A 16,958-nucleotide genomic window follows, 5' to 3' on the forward strand; every position below is an offset into this window, starting at 1 on the left:
CCTGGGCCGGCCCGGGACCCGCACCCGCACCCGCGAGCAGGGCGGGGCCTCGCCGGGGCCCGGCCGGCGGAGCCCGGCTGAAGTTTGCCCGCCGCTCGCCTCTGGATCGCGCAGTGGGCCGGGCCGGCGCGGCGAAGCGAGCCGGGCGCGTCTCTCCCGAGGAGAAGCCAAACAACACTTCCTCGCCGGCTGTGGGCGGAGGGGAAGCCCCGCGGGATCGTGTCCCTAGGATCAGCGATCGACCCCCCCAAGGCCGAAGTTCTTGTCAGACGTGCCTTCTTACACTCCCAGTGGGCGCTGCATGTAAAAGGAGGGCTGTGCGTTATGGACACACGTTAAAATAAGCTGCAGCTAATTTTAGAGCTCTTACTGTAATTCTCAGGATGCGGTCACAACGGAGGATCGTGAGATTTTGAGAGACTCAGAGGGCATTCTAAAACTTGAGTGAAACAAAGCTTAACCTGATATGCCAGCTCAATAACCAGGTTAATTAATTAAAGGTTGATAAAGATAGTGCTTAACCAGGTATACCGGATCTTGCAGGGGACTGTCGTTTCGTAGAGCAACTTTCTTGCAAACTGGGTTGCTCTTTTAATAAAAGGGAGGGGGGAAAACGCTACAAGCTGAAGAAACTGTCCAGTAAGCTGGTTAAATATAGACTCATAGTAGAGAATGTCACTAGAATTGACAGGTCAGAAAAAGCAAAATGAAGTGTAAGGTGTTCTTACTGCTTTGTCCCAGCAGAACTCAGCCCCCAAACTCCATTTTAACCTTTGCATTAGGAGATAACCTGTGCTAATTCAGAAGCAGTCCAAGCGCTCTCCTAACTTCTGGCCGTGTTTTGTAAATCTCCCTGCACTCTTTGTGGATGTAAAGGTGGGATGGGGGTAGGGGGGAGTCTTTGTTAGTATGGAATTTGGATGGTCAGTGGGATGGTCAGCGCATAGCTGGCAGCTGAGAGGTTTGAGCAATCCGTATCAAACTGGAATCAGAGTGTTCCCTGTACCCAAAGGATTCCCTGTTTGGGGAAATGCTAAGGACGGTTACTTTAGATGCATTATTGTTGTAGTTCTCTAAGAGGCGTCCAGCAGGCTTTTAAGAAAATTGCAAATTGCCAGACACATGCTGTGTATCCCTTTCAGTGCCTGAGCTTTCTCCACACCACTTACCACTGTTAGTATACTCACTTTGCCCGCCTTCTCCAACCACGCTGTAAGCTCCATGAGGCCAGGGAGTTTTCTTTTGTCCGTTTCTGTGTCCCTGGCAGCCAGAGAGAACGGCACATGTGTTGAATGAGTGATTACCTGCCTTTCTTCCCCAGCAGGTGGGCCATTACATGACTGGCTCGGTTATATTTCATTTCAGATGCCCAGTTATCCGTAACTGGGAAGAGCCCTGTGCCTGCTTTCCCAATCCGGCTACTCTTATAGCTGGGAGCTGTTGGCAGATGACTTAATCTCGGCTTCAGCTCACTAGTCTGATAAATGAGGGATAAAATGTGTCTTCGTCTCATTTAATCTTTGACCTGTGCAGGAGTATGTAATAGTGTTTGAACTCTCCAGGTCTGCACGCGGATCCACAAAGGTAGATCGCTGCTGTGTCTGCTGCATTAGAAAACGTGGGGGATTGACTTGTCATGTGGTGGCAAATAATGAGAATATTTAGTAATGTGAAATGGTACTCATTAATAAAAGCAGTAATTTCCTTGTTAAATACTGCTAATCAAAGTGGCCAAGTGAAAGGGACTTCAGATCTTTGCTGCTCGAATTCTGCTACTTTCCAAATAAGGAAATGGGGTTCAGTGGGCCTTAGTGGTTTGTATTATGATGAAGTTGCTCGTTCTTAGTGGGTGAAGTCAGATTAGACTCCTGGTTAATGACACCTTGTCTCCTACCCATTTATGATACCAAGTTACAACATTACTCGTATTTAACTCTTCTTTATGCAACCTGTACTAATCAATTCACAATATGTTATCATTTAAATGTACTTTTACACACTATCTCATTCTGATTTTCATTTTTAACCATCTTGTTCAATGGATAGGACAGATATTTTTGACATTTTATACATGAACCTGAATCGGTCAGTGTATGTTTTTGTCAGTGACTCTTTTAAATGTATTTGGCTGTTGAAGTGGTGTTCTTGGGAGTATTTTAAAATGATCAGTCTCAGGGCGCCTGGGTGGCTCAGTGAGTTGAGCTTCCGACTTTGGCTCAGGTCATGATTTCAGGGTTCGTGAGTTCAAGCCCCACATCGGGCTCGTTGCTGCCAGTGTGGAGCCTGCTTCGGATCCTCTGTCACCTTCTCTCTCTGCCCCTTCCCTGCTTGTGCACTCTCTCTCTCTCAAAAATAAATAAAAAAACATTTAAAAAATGATCAATCTCAAAACTACTTACAAGTAATTTGATTTGTCTGTATTACTACTTACAAATGAACTATTTAATAATTTTTGACATCAGTGATATCCAGCTTTCATAACATATCTGTTTGTTTTTTTTTTAAGTGTATGTATTTTGAGGGAGAGTGAGAGAGAATGAGTAGATGAGGGGCAGAGAAAGGAGAGAGAGGATCCCGAGTAGGCTCCATGCTGACAACACAGAGCCCTACCTGGGGCTAGACCTCATGAACTGTGAGATCATGACCTGAGCTGAAATCAAGAGTCCTCTGCTTAACCAGCTGAGCCACCCTGATGCCGCTATCATATATCTGTTTTGTTTGGAAGGAACTTTAAGTGTTTTTTTAATGTGTATTTATTTGTGAGAGAGAGAGAGAATATGAATCTGAAGCAGGCTCCAGGCCCTGAGCTGTCAGCCCAGAGCTGGAACTCATGAACTGCAAGATCATGACCTAAGCCAAAGTCAGTGGCTTAGCCAACTGAGGCAGCCAGGCGCCCCATGTTTGGAAGGAACTTTAAAGAATCACGTTGAAACAAAATAAGTTTGCATGTTCTGGTACTTGATGTTTCTGACTTTCCCTTTTGTTGAAGCTTGAGCATTTAGGTCTGTGATGTCATTAACATGTGGATTGGGTGTTGAAAAGTTTAGTAGTCTGAGAAACTATAAATATTTGAGTTTTGTTTATATAATATCCTTAGGTAGCCTAGTTTAAGTAACTGTCTTAAGCAGTATAAAGTTGTATGATTTGGAAACAATGTTATATATTTTCTGCACTCCCAACAGAGGGAACCAGTTCAATTTTGTCAGAGTAGGAATTAAAGCAGCTCATTTGGCATACTTTCTACTTAATATAGAAAAGTCTTTTAACCTAACCTACTGGTTTAATCTTTTCCTGTGCTCCTTCTTTGGCTTAGCATTTATTTTTCCTCTGATAGTCTTAGCTATCATACACTAGAAGGACTTTCAGTATAAGAGGGAAAAAAACATAAAACTCAGCTTTAGCAATAGAACCCTAATGTTAACCTGAAAGAAAGTTGGGTAGAGCATGAGTGTATCATGCAGTGTTAGGATACAGATGCTACTGGAAGGCAGGCAGGACTTTCCATGGTCCATCGTTAAGCTCAGTAAGTGGGATGCTGCTTTCCCAGAATTCCCTCTTCCCAGCTCTTCCTCATTCTGATCCCTGAATGACATTTCCCCTTTGGTTTGTTGGAAAACTAAACCTAAATGTAGCTGACGACCTTTAAGGACGGCAACATTGAATTCGTTGGTATAACGACCCACAGAATCTTTCCTTTCTCAGCAACCCCGAGACCTTCTGGGAAAGGTTCCCTGAGGCTTATAGGAAATTTCCCTTTCTCTTGAATATTGCGAAGTTTGCTTTGCTTCATGTCTGAGGCTCTTCTGGCTCTGGCACAATCCCATCGATCTGATATGAAGTTCAGACTCTTTTCCCTTGTGAGCTGTGGTGCTTTGGGAGTGATGTACGTGGAAAGGATTTGAAGATGAACTGCTGGGTGGTTCTGCAGGGACACATGCAGGTTCCTGTCCTCTGTTCACTTTTTTGGCAGGGGAGGTGCTGTTTATTAATGAAAAATATTCCACATCCGTGATCCTTTAGAGTCAGAAGTTCTTTGAAACGATGCCATTGGCTTTGGCCAGTCAGAGGATGGAGTCATCTGACTCCCCCATCCCGTGAATGGCCCCACAGATAGCGTAGGTTTTAAACTGGCCGTTGAGCTTGCCTGTCACCTTGTCCACCTGGGCCACATTCACCTGGACGGACGCGTGGTCCCTGGCCCCGATGATGGAGTTGCTGGCAGAGCACTTCCACAGCACGGACAGGTGCACGAACTCGCCCACCTTGTTCTGCACGTCCAGGGCGCCTGCTTCCAGCACCAGGAACCCCCGGGAGCATGGGTGCAGAAAAGCCTCTATTCACTTTTGAGAATTCATTTTGTTTTGGTTTGGTTTTTTTCCTGGGGATCTGTTGGAACCTTACTTTGTTTAGCATTCATCCTGGAGAGTAAAGGAAAGAAAGAGTCTCAAGGTTTGTGGATCCCTCGATGAGTCAGCCAACAGTGAGAACAGCAGTATTTCTCCCTTGTGTTTTCAGGGAAAGCTGGTCTTGGGAGGGTGGAGTGGAGACACTGGGCCCAGAATCCAGTCTAGATCATCTTTTTTTTTTTTCCCCCAAGTTTATTTGTTTATTTTGAGAGAGAGAAAGGAGAGAGAACCTGTGAGCTGGGCAGGGGCAGAGAGAGAGAGGGAGAGGAGAGAATCTCAAGCAGGATCTGCACTGTCAGCACAGAGCCCTTTGCAGGGCTCAAACCCGTGAACCTTGAGATGATGGGTGACGTGAGCCGAAATCGAGAGTCAGACTCTTACCGGCCGAGCCCCCCAGGTGCCCCCATTCTAGGTCATCTTGGACAGCGTTTTTTTTTTTTGGTTTGTTGTATTTTTGTTTTTGGCTTTGTGTGTATATGTTGTGGGGAGGGGGTCTGCTTCTGTTCTTAGAGCTTTATTGTATCATTTAAAGTTTTTTTGTGCGTGTTGACACTATTTTTTTTTTAATTTTTTTTTCAACATTTATTTATTTTTGGGACAGAGAGAGACAGAGCATGAACGGGGGAGGGGCAGAGAGAGAGGGAGACACAGAATCGGAAACAGGCTCCAGGCTCCGAGCCATCAGCCCAGAGCCTGACGTGGGGCTCGAACTCACGGACCAAGAGATCGTGTCCTGGCTGAAGTCGGACGCTTAACCGACTGCGCCACCCAGGCTCCCCTGTGCGTGTTGACATTAAAGCATTTGTTCTGCCCAGTCATACAGGATTTGGTTGGGTGTTCTGCTGTGTAAACCCAGCCCCGTAGAGCTGTTTTGTAACAAGCATTTATTTTCTGCCGTTCCCTCTGGACGTGTTCCAAGGCCTGATTATCGATGAGCCTGTTTCTCCATTTAAATCCAAACTTTGACTCATAGATGATGCTGATGAACTACTTAAGGAGACCAGTACGATCTCTGTAGTAAGTGCAAGTTTCATGGCAGCATGGAGATTGTCACCATCCTGTCTTTGGGCATCTGGTACCCACCCTGTACTTGAGAGGCACTAACGTCCGTTCGTTTTGTCCACTGTGTGCAGAGCACGCTGTTCGTGCCCACGTCCCTTTTCCCTTTTCTTTCACTTGTGCTTTGAGTTTGTAGTCACCTGTCTGCAGCTGCTCCTCGGTGACTGTCGTCTGTTAAGTTTCTTAGTGCCCAAGGGTTCAGCTAGAAGCTCCCGGTTCTGGAGCAGTCTTCAGCTCAGTGACGACACCTGCCCCTTGCTGCACCTTCATGGCGATGGGAGCTGAGCTGGGCCTGAATATCTTTAATGGATCTGCACCTTGTTTGTTTTCATCCACCTGCTATACGCGTCCCGAACAGCCGCATCCCAAAGAAGATGAAATCTGCCCCAGAGGGCTTACAGTCACGTGCTGCAAAATGATTTCTTCTCCTCCTCTTCCTCCCTCTTCCCCTCCTTCTTCTTCCCCTTCCTCCTCCTCCTGTTTAGTATTTGCAACTGTGTTTGATTAAATCCTTTTCTTATGTGGGTTTTTCAGATCTGATATTAAAGTATGTTCTGTTTCAGAAGACCAAAGGAGCCTTTTCTCTGGCTTCTAAGGAAACTAAGCCCTTGAAATTGGAGCTCTAAGTTCAACACAGATGACTTATTTCAGCTTAAAGGTATTTATTTATTTATACGAGATGGCGGTCGCCACTGTTAGTAGCCACGAATGCTCTAATTCTGGAGAGGGTTTTGGAAGGTTTCGAATGAAGAAGCAAATCAATACAATTCTTGTTAGACTAGTGAGCCTGACATAAAGTGAAGTGTTGAATGTTTAGGCTTATGGTGGAACTTTCCTGAGGATTGTTATCTTGAGTAACAGTACATGTGATAGAAATAAAACGTAGCTCTAATGAACACTGATGGATAAGTCCTCATTCTTTTACCTTTGCCCTTTGACTTCTACTTCTTAGAGTTTGTATTAGTCTTCTTCAGTGTTCTTACAGTACTTTCTGTTAAATAGTTAGAGAGTCAAGCAAAGTGCTTTTCTATCAACTCTGTTTCTTAGGATGTAGATTTCGATAATACAGCCTAAGCGTCCAGATTACAAAGCCACTCTATCCATTGTTTAAACTGTTCATCAGTTTGTCTTATGATATCAAAGTGAGGCTTAAAATCTATTTATAATCCATCAAGAAAACATAATTAGGACAAATAAGGAGTCATTTGGCCTATGCGTACTGTAGGTTAGTCCCTGGGGGAGCCGCATGAGCCTTCGGCAGGAGACAAGTCTATCATTTTGTGTACTGAAGCTGTAATATAAATGAATAATTTGTAGGTGGGAATTCTAGGTTAAGGGTGGAGATGTGGAGGTGTGGGGTGTGACAAGTGGCAGACTGTGGTTACAGTTTGAGATCCTCCTGTGAGTTCTCTGACGCAGTTCTAAGACGCAGTGAGTCCAAAGAAGGAAGGACATCAAAGGCTCAGGTGAACGTGGCATCTGTAGCTCTTTGGAGGGTCAAGGTCATGTGTCCATCTAAATGGCCTCCAATGCTCAGCCAGAGCTCTTGACGCCCGTGCTCAAAAGAGCAGAGAGTGAAGTCTCCTCTCTTGGTGTTTATTGCCAAAGAGTGACTTAGCTATAAAATGATGGTCTCATGTTTGCTGATTTCATTTCTCTGTGAGAATAAATTATAATATTTTTCCCTCATTCAGAGATCCTAGAAAAGTAGAACACTTAGGGAAAATAAGATCTGGGTATAATGTTGTTGGATGAAACAGCCTTCAAGCAATAAAGCTTTGAGAGGTAGCGTATATCAGAAATGGAAGAAGGAAGGGCCGGTTTTAAAAAATAGACTGTTGAGTAATGGGATGTGGGGAAAAAAAAAAAAATGCCCCTCGTTTTCCTTCGTAGAGTTAATGTGCTAATGGATATAGAACCTTAAATGTATACTTTGCTCACAGGTATTTTGTGATTCTTTCAACTATTGAATATTTCTGTATCTTTTTTAGGAACAATTTGAAAGACCATTTTATGCTCGTGATTTTTTTTTTTTAATTTTTTTAACATTCATTTTTGAAAGGCAGAGAGAGACAGAGCGCGGACGGGGGAGGGGCAGAAAGAGAGGGAGACACAGAAACAGAAGCAGGCTCCAGGCTCGGAGCTATCAGCATAGAGCCTGACGCGGGGCTCGAACTCACGGACCGCGAGATCACGACCTGAGCCGAAGTCGGCTGCTTAACCGACTGAGCCCCCAGGCGCCCCTGTGTTTGTGATTTTTATATTAGCCCATAGAAATATCACGGGACATGGTTTTGTAGGCACATTAACATACCGGTAACCAATTGCCTGGGCCTCTGAATAATTGTAAATTGTTTAGTAATACTAAGCTCAAAATATCTTCAGACTTTTGTCACTTAAATTGTACCTGTCAGTCCTTGACTTGGAGGAAACCTCCCTTTTAGGAAGGTGAGGTGAGTGTGAGCCTCTTCTGACACAGTGGAGCACATTCACTGGGCGTAGCCAGAAGTTTGAGGAAAGTGGCCCTGTGCAGAGCCGAGAGAGTCCTTAGATCCTGGGTTTCCCTTCTCTCCTTGCCATCGCCCGCTTCTTCTTTTTTTTTTTTTTTAATGTTTATTTATTTTTGCGAGAGAGAGGGAAAGAGACAGAACGTGAGCGGGGGAGGAGCAGAGAGAGAGGGAGACACAGAATCCCAAGCAGGCTCCAGCTCTGAGCTGCCGGCACAGAGCCCGACGCGGGGCTCGAACTCACGAGCCGTGAAATCATGACCTGAGCCGAAGTCGGACGCTCAACCGACCGAGACACCCAGGCGCCCCTGCCATAGCCCAGTTCTACTTTGCGATGGAATTAGAGGCCTGTAGGCTCCGTGTCTGTCCAGTCTTCCATTTCCTTAGTGAAAGGAAGAGTTTCCCGCCAACGCCCGGTTTTCTTCCTACACCACAGCTAGTGTGTGCAGTTTAGACCTACGCACGCAGATATGGGACACTTTGGGTGTGGTTGGTTGGTTAATTGGCTGTTTGTTTGTTTGCTTGCTTGTTTACCTGCCTGGCCCCTTTTACGTACTGGTAGCATTGCCTTGTGTGAACAGAGCGACCAGCTTTGTTACCTGCGTGTAAATGGAAATACCTGTGGTTGGCAGGGAGGGAATAAAATTCTAGTTTTTATCACCTCCTGAAGTTGGAGGTGGGGGGATGGAGGGGGCAGGAACAAAGTAGATGCTTTTTATCTCCTTTCTCTTCCGTCGTCTCTGCTGTTGGTAGGAACGTGAATTATGAAAATATGCACCACTGTCACAGCTGTTGTTACATTATTTAGAAATGTCATCACTGCCTTAACCCATACGCTTGTACGATTGTGCTGACCCGTAGTAAACTACAGTTCAAGAATTAACTCTGTCCTGGAGCACCTGGGTGGCTCAGTCAGTTGAGTGTCCAACTCTTGATTTTGGCTCAGGTCATGATCTCATGGTTCGTGGGATCAAGCCCCACATTGGGCTTTGTGCTGACATCGCAGAGTCTGCTTGGGATTCGTTTTCTCTCTCTCTCTCGCTCTCCCTCTCAAAATAAATAAATAAAACACTAAAAATATTTAACACTGCCCTTTTTTTCCAAAGAAGACATATATATGGCCAACAGACACATGAAAAGATGCTCAACATCACTAATAAGGGAAATGCAAATCAAAACCACAATGAGCTATCACCTCATACCTGTTAGAAGGGGTCAAACCAAAGAGACAAGAAAGAACAGGTGTTGGCAAGGATGTGGAGAAGGAGCCCTTGTACACTGTCGCTGGGAATGGAAATTGGTAGGTCACTGTGGAAAACGGTATGGAGGTTCCTCAAAAAAATTAAAAATACAAAGACCATATGATCCGATAATTACACTATCGAATGTTTATCCAAAGAAAACGAAAACACGAATTTGAAAGATACATGCACCCCTACATCTATGGCGGCATTGTTTACAATAGCCAAGGTATGGAAGCAGCCTAAGTGTCCATCAGTAGATGACTAGATAAGGAAGATGTGGTGTGCATACACAACAGAGCATTATGCAGCCAAAAAAAGGATGAGATCCTGCCATTTGAGACAACATGGATGGACCTAGAAGGTATTGTGCCCAGTGAAATAAGTCAGACTGAGAAAGGCAAATACCATGTGGTTTCACTCCTAAGTGAAATCTGAAAACAAAAGAAAAAATAAAACCCAAAAAGCAAAATAGCATACGTATAAATACAGAGAAAAATCCTGATGGTGGCCGGAAGGGCAGGGGGATAGGAGGTTGGGCAAAATGAGTTAAGAGGATACAGGTCTCTAGTTATGGAACGAGGAAGTCCCGGGTATAAAAGGCACAGCACTAGGAATATAGGCAGTGATATTGTAACCGCGATGTATGGGGACAGAAGGGAGCCACGCCTGTGGTGAGCATAGCGTTGTGTACAAATCTGTTGAATCGCTGTGTTGTACACCTGAAACTGATGTCACATTGAATGCCCACTATACGCGACTAAAAAAGAAACGAAATTCCGTTTTCAAAAAGTCACATTTGTCTCAAAGTATTGAAATGTACGGGGATAAATGTACGGTTTAGCCATTTGTCCCCAAACACACAAGAAGAGACTCAGTGACAGCTAGGTGCTGGGGGGACTCTGGGGCCAGGCGATCGACAAGGGAGCTCACGTTTCACTAGTGGACAGGGTCCTGCACCTCCCGGGGCTTTGTTTTCTTTCTTGCGTGCTGGCTGCTATTTGAGTGCATCCCCCATCAACGGCGTCAAAACTGAGACACCTTATGTGGACACCTAAGTCACTCAACTGATTTTTGCTACCTCTCTGGGGCTAGTAAAGGAAATGAACATAGAGCCAAAGACTTTTCAACTTATTTTTGACGTTCACTTAAATTTTCATTGCTGCGTATCCGAATGTTGTGCAGTAGTAGCAATTTCAGGAACGGGGACAGAATAGACTGTCTTTATTTTTAGAGTAGATCATTCTGAAAGTCTGCTCCAAAAGTAGATTCATTTATTATTTCAAAGAACTCCTGGTTTTATTTTTGTGTGTGTTTATTTGAGAGAGAGAGAGACAGAGTGTGAGCAAGGGAGGGGCAGAGAGAGAGGGAGACACCGAATCTGAAGCAGGCTCCAGGCTCTGAGCTGTCAGCACAGAGCCCGACGCAGGGCTCGAACCCACGAACTGTGAGATCATGACCTGAGCTGAAGTCGGATGCTCAACTGGCTGAACCACCCAGGCACCCTAACAACTATCTTTAAGTGGAGAACTTGGATTCTTGGTCAAGTTTCCCTAATATGCTTGTTCTTTCACTAAACCTCCTGAGCATTTTTGTGCAGCACAGCTGTGTCCTGGGCACATAGGGCTCCAGGGCCCATGGAGCCCGTCAGAGGAGGCAGAAAAGAAGTCTGGATGTGGTCGCTGCTACCGTGTGGATGGAGGGACCCCTGCTCTGCGGGTCTGAAGGTGCAGGAGGAGGGGGAGGATCTGATGGGAGCACGGTTGGGCTGGGGAGTAGGGCAGGGATAATGCGCGGGGCACAGAAATGGCAATGCTGTGGTCCAGGGACAAGAACAGGCTGGCACCCGAGACTGGGGAGCAAAAGGACACCATCGTGCCAAGACGGTGAGTGGTGGATAGAATGGCTCGAAACAAGATTCAGGGAGCGGGCAGGGCCCTGTCGTTCTGGGTTGGCGCTCGCCCTGCGCTCCAGTACGATTAAACTTCCCTTGTAGCGTTTCCCGGAGTTACCGAGTATGTCCTGAAGAGCTGACTGGGGACGGGGTAGGGTGCAGGAGAGGGACCCCGTATAATCATCCCATGCAGTGTAGTCCACGTGAGAGTCAAGGTTTTATTTTAAGGGTTGTGGGCAGACGTTGAGGGGCGTTAAGAAGGAGACGTTAAGAAGGAGAAGATGAAGTCTTATTTAGGAGGGTGCTGCAGCTGTGGGGACGGGAAATAAGGTGGCCCTGGGCTGGGGTTCGTCGGTGAGTCGGGATGACGTGCCTGGGTTGGAGGTGGTAGCAGTAGGACCTGTCGGTGAGAAAATGGAAAGGGCAAGGAGATGCCAGTAAACCCTGCTTATCACTTACTGCCAGCGTTCAGTGAGGGGTAGTTTTAAAAGATTCTGTAAAGTGCAGAACCTGTTGTCAAAGTTTACAGCTCAGTTGTACACCGTTGTGTCCTTAGTTACAGGACGGAAGCTATTTTAGCCGTACGAGTAGCTGTGCTCTGAATGCGCTCCCCTTTAAGAAGGTGCCTTGGTTGTTGTGTGTCCACGGGACCGGGAAGGGACTGGTGTTGCCGGCTGATGTGGGTAGCCCACCACGGCAGCGTCCTGGGCACCGGGCAGTGGCCGGTGTCCAGAATTCGGGAAGAAAGCAGCCCGTCGCTCCCGGGATGTGGGAACCAAGGACGAGGATGGCGGAGGAGATAGTAGGTTTTTTGAGCCTGGCTGCTTCAGCAAAGTGGGGAATGCGCATTCTGTTTTTGTGTTGAATGTGGAATCACGGTGCTGAGTACACATCTCAATTACACTGTCCTGGGTCTTGGAAATTCTACAAGTGCCTCACAGATCCGTGCGTATGTGTGTCTCGGCTTGCACGCGTTTCTCGTCTCTGCCTTTCTCGACCTCCTCTTCTCCGGCACATACATTTGTATTCATCCTTCAGGGCCTGTTTCCAGTATCCCTTCCGTTGTAACGTTTTCCCGACTCTGCCAAATAATCACTCCCTCCTCCAGGCTCCCTTACTGTGTTGCATGTGCCTTCAGCGTTGTCTGTCTTTCATTCCGTGGGGAGAAAGAGAAACAGACAGACAGGTGGGCTGGGTACTTTCAAAGCCCTCGTCTTTGTCTCTCGGGCCAGAGGCACTAAGTCCGTTACTGAAACCTCATCCACGGGAGAGTTGAGTTGACTGCTGTCTGTAAGTACCGCCGAAGACGTGGAAGATGAGAGGTCAGGACGCTGGACACACTGCTTCTGGACAGGGTTCCACTTTTTGCCGTAACATTTTACTGAATAGCTGACTGTGTACTGGAGATGGGGGAGAGGGGCAGAATAAACTGTCCTGCAGCAGAGGTTACTACAAAAGAGTCTTTAATTTGCCCTGTTTGAGATGCACAGTCAACCCAACAGGCCATTTCTGGTGCCAAGAAGCCTGGGAGAAGAAGGGACCAGATTCTTTCTTCCAGAGGAGCAGCTCCAGTGAGAGAGCTTTTGTTACGGCAGGACCAAAGAATTAATCGAGAAGCATTCATTCCCTTGACAACATTTTGGAAGGCACTTTCAGCTCTAAGTTGTTTCGAGAAGTCTGTAACAGTAAATTGTAAATTACAGAGGCGCCAGAAGCGAGAGGGCAGCTCGAAGCTGCTGGAGAGAAGTGCAGCCCAGCCTTTCTTAAAGGGACTGTGTTGGAGGCTGTGTTTTTGTTTTTGTTTTTCCCTACCGCCACCATCTCCTTTTTTAAAAAGAAAAAAACAAAAAAAAAAAACAAAAAACAAAAAAACAGAAACAAAAAAAACCCCATTTCCTAGCCTTCACTTAATGCTTTGGTTTGAACTGCCTTAAAAGGATGAATACAGAGACAATAATCAATGCATATCAATTCTTACTTTTCCTTTGAACGTTTTCATTTCTAGCTCCTCTGCCTTTGAAATGGCATACAGCGTCCTTCTAACTCTGCGCGTTGGGAAAGAGAACGGAAGGTGGGTAGACACTTGGAAGGGAAGGTCCGTTTGTACCCCGTGGCAGAAGAGACCCAGAGGAGCCAGTTCTCAGCGCTGTGAGAAGCACCCCCAAATGACAGGGCTGGCGCTGGACGTGACCACGTGCGTGGGGTCCTCACGGGCACAGAAGGCGCCTCTCTCAAATAGCCTCTGAAAATGCATCCCGGGTAGAAAATCTGGAACTGTCTGACAGGTCGTGGCATGAATGTCTTTGTTTTATGCGCGTTTCCGAAAGGTCAGGGTGTGACCAGGACGAGGGCTCCGACTTGTTTCATTCTAGAGGAATTTTTTGCTTCACAAGTTGCTGCATCATGATCCTGCCTTTGAACTCGTCTTAAAATTTTAACGTGCGTTTTCAAACCTTGTCTTCTAAGAGGTGACTTTTATTGACTGCTTTACTTGTAAAATTACAAGAACCAGATTTAAATTTTAAGAATCTTTTTTTTTTACACACACACACACACACACACACACACACACACACACACAAATCATGGAAAATCACATGAGAATTACTTGTGTCACCCTGAATTCTGGTTGTGAACAGGGTAGTTAATTGTTGTAGTCGTAAGCCAAGTGGGCCTATCACTTACGGTTCATCTTTCCCTGGAAGTCATTTTATAGCCCTCCTGTCTCACAGCTCAGTATAACGCCCGTAATCATCCTTGTAAATGGCCAGCTGTTACTACATCATACTGCTGTGTGATGCAATTTCCTTCATCATTCCCCTTTGACATTTTAATTCCCAGTTCTTTTTTCTTCTGAATAGTGACTCTATAAACAAATTAGAAAAAAAAAAAAAAAAAAAAAAAGCTTTGGTGTTCTTTCTTCTTTGTACTTTTTGTAGGTGCATATAAACCCACTTTGGGGGCTGTGACCCCAGGATATCTGTTTCTGAAGATAGAAACCACCCAGGAAGATTGGATTATCACGTAAAGGCCCTGGCGTATCTGATGGGTTTTTTTCCCCCTCAGGTCCATCACGATGGCCTTGTCACTTTCGCAAGAGTTTTCTCAAAGTTACTGCTATTTTGCATATCTGTTAGACTGGAGTTTCAACTGTTGTGTGCTTACTCCTGTAAAAAAATATTTAGGGGCGCCTGGGTGGCTCAGTTGGTTAAGCATCCGACTCTCAGTTTTGGCTCAGGTCATTGTCTTGCGGTTTCGTGAGTTCGAGCCCCACACTGGGCTCTGCAGAGCCTGCTTGTGATTCTCTCTCTCTCCCTCCCTCTCCCTCTCCCTTTTTACCCCTCCCCCACTCACACTATCTCTGTTTCTCTCAAAATAAATAGATAAACTTAGTAAAAAACAATTTTTTAAAAAATATTTAGAGCAGGGGTTGGTAAGTTTTTCTGTAAAGAATCAGAAACTTTTTAGGGGGCGCCTGGGTGGCTCAGTCAGCTGAGCGGCTGACTTTGGCTCGGGTTATGATCTCGTGGTTTGTGAGTTTGAGTCCTGCATCGGACACCCTGCTGTCAGCACAGAGCCCACTTCGGATCCTCTGTCTCCCTCTCTCTCTGCCCCTTCCCTACTCATGCTCTCTCAAAAATAAAGTAAAAATTTTTTTAAAAAAGAGGTATTGGGCGCCTGGGTGGCGCAGTCGGTTAAGCGTCCGACTTCAGCCAGGTCACGATCTCGCGGTCCGGGAGTCCGAGCCCTGCGTCGGGCTCTGGGCTGATGGCTCAGAGCCTGGAGCCTGCTTCCGATTCTGTGTCTCCCTCTCTCTCTGCCCCTCCCCCGTTCATGCTCTGTCTCTCTCTGTCCCAAAAATAAATAAAAAACGTTGAAAAAAAAATTAAAAAAAAAAAAAAGAGGTATTTCAGGCTTTTTGGGCCACCTCTGTCACATACTCTTGTTTGTTTTTGTTTTAACAACCTTTGAAAAATATAAAAACCACTTGTAACTCAAAGGGCGTACAGAAACAGGCTGTAGGTTGTAGTTTTTGTTGACCATTGATCGTAGAGTATTACATTTTTTAGACTTTGGACATGGAAACCCTAACTCTGATGATCATCTCTAAAGCTGTTTAGATCAGGTAATGATGATTTGCAAGCCAGCCTCACACTGAACAGAGATGCACAGTCCAGGCTGATTCTCCCTGGCCCACTGTCCCGTCTTCTCTTTTTTCCAGGAGATTGTTGTGTTGCATAGCTCTTCCTTCTGCAGTTCGTATTTTTTCCCTTCTATTCTGGCTCCTTTGCCCCAGCACAGAGACGTGCTCGCGTCACCGCCACTACTGACACACAGGAGACGTGCACATGTCCTGTGGATGCGTCTCTGCATCCTCTGCTACAACCACCTGGTCCTTCAAACAAGAGTCTCTCTTTATCTTGTCCGTGGTCTCCTCTCCTCTTTTTCCTTCCCTCTGTTCCTATCTTACCACTCCATAAAACTGTTCTTTTAAAATTGCTAAGGGGTACCTGGGTGGCTCAGTTGGTTAAGCGTCCAACTTCCTCTCAGGTCATGATCTCACGGGTCATGGGTTCAAGCCCCACCTTGGGCTCTGCCCTAACAGCTCAGAGCCTGGAGCCTGCTTCAGATTCTGTGTCTCCTTCTCTTTGTCTCTCCCCCACTCATTTTTTCTCCCTCTCTCTCAAAAATAAATAAACGTAAACAAATTAAAACAAATAAAATTGCTAAAATAGAATTGCCAAATCTAGCGAAAACCTGGAAGTGTTTATCTGACTTGACCTGTCTGCTGTATGTATCACTCGTGGCCATTCTCTTGACACCTGGTCTCTCCAGGCTTCTGTGATGCATCTTGTCCCTTTTCACCTGCAGTTGGCTTTGCTGGCTCCCCTCCCTGTCTGCCCCTATACGTGATAAGGTGATGCGGCCCAGGTTTCTGTCCGCCCGTCTGCCCTCTCATGACATCATCTACTCCAGAGACGTCGCCTGCTCCTTGGCCTCTCTCCTGAGCACCAGGCCTTGACGGCCTGCTGCAGGGCCACCCTGCCACCCAACCCTGGCAGGCTAGCTCCCCTCCCCCAGGTGGGTGGTCCTCCCTTCATTGGGAGAAACTGCGGGTCCTTGGGGATGCACCTCCCTCTCCCTCTGCACCTAGTGATGCCATGGCCCATCATTTTGACCTCTCAGATCTCTGCAGGCCTGCCTCGCCTTCACCATCACTGCTGCTCATGTTCCAGCTGTTACTAATTCCGAATGGTGACAGAACTGGTCTGTCTGCCTCTGTGCTCGGTCCCCATCAATCTTCCACACTGCTGCTACCACAGTGATGCTTCTAGAATGTAATTAATTACATAATACTTAAAACCAATGTCTTCTGAGACGTGGTTGATTCAGGTACTGGAGCAGGAAAAATACTCCGTGAGCCTAGAGTATTTGTGCCAGAAAATAAGGAGGTGCTCTAAAGACCATAGAGCCAACGTGAAAGAACTCTGAGTGGCCAAAGCTGTGGCATTTTGAGCAAGGAAATGAATATCAGTAACACTGGAATAAAAGCCACAGAATAGAAGAAACATCCATGTGTGTAGGCATGAGTGAATGAATGAGTGGATAAGTAAATAAATGGAGAGAGGAAATAGCTCTTACAGAAGAATTTACATTAAGAAATGTGGGCAGAATAAGAGAATTGAAAATCATGGAGCACTTGGGTGGCTCAGTCGGTTAAGCGTCTGACTTCTGCTCAGGTCATCATCTCACGGTTTGAGCCCCACGTCACGCTCTGTGCGGACAGCTCAGAGCCTGGAGCCTGCTTTGGATTCTGTCTCTCTCTCTCTCTCTCTCTCTCTCTCTCTCT

The 16,958-nt window shown here is 46.2% G+C and overlaps 1 protein-coding gene and 1 pseudogene across 1 annotated transcript in view; one reads left to right on the top strand and one right to left on the bottom strand.

The window, feature by feature from the left end:
• The window catches only part of GAN (gigaxonin), a 60,027-nt gene that overhangs the window by 5,415 nt on the left and 37,654 nt on the right, over nucleotides 1-16,958 (top strand). The gene's annotated exons all lie outside the window — the stretch shown is intronic.
• On the bottom strand, nucleotides 3,977-5,735 carry LOC121010040 (40S ribosomal protein S21-like; annotated as a pseudogene).

This window comes from Herpailurus yagouaroundi, unplaced genomic scaffold (genome assembly GCF_014898765.1).
Source record: "Herpailurus yagouaroundi ecotype Mexico unplaced genomic scaffold, PumYag 190, whole genome shotgun sequence".
Taxonomy (NCBI): Eukaryota; Metazoa; Chordata; class Mammalia; order Carnivora; family Felidae; genus Herpailurus; species Herpailurus yagouaroundi.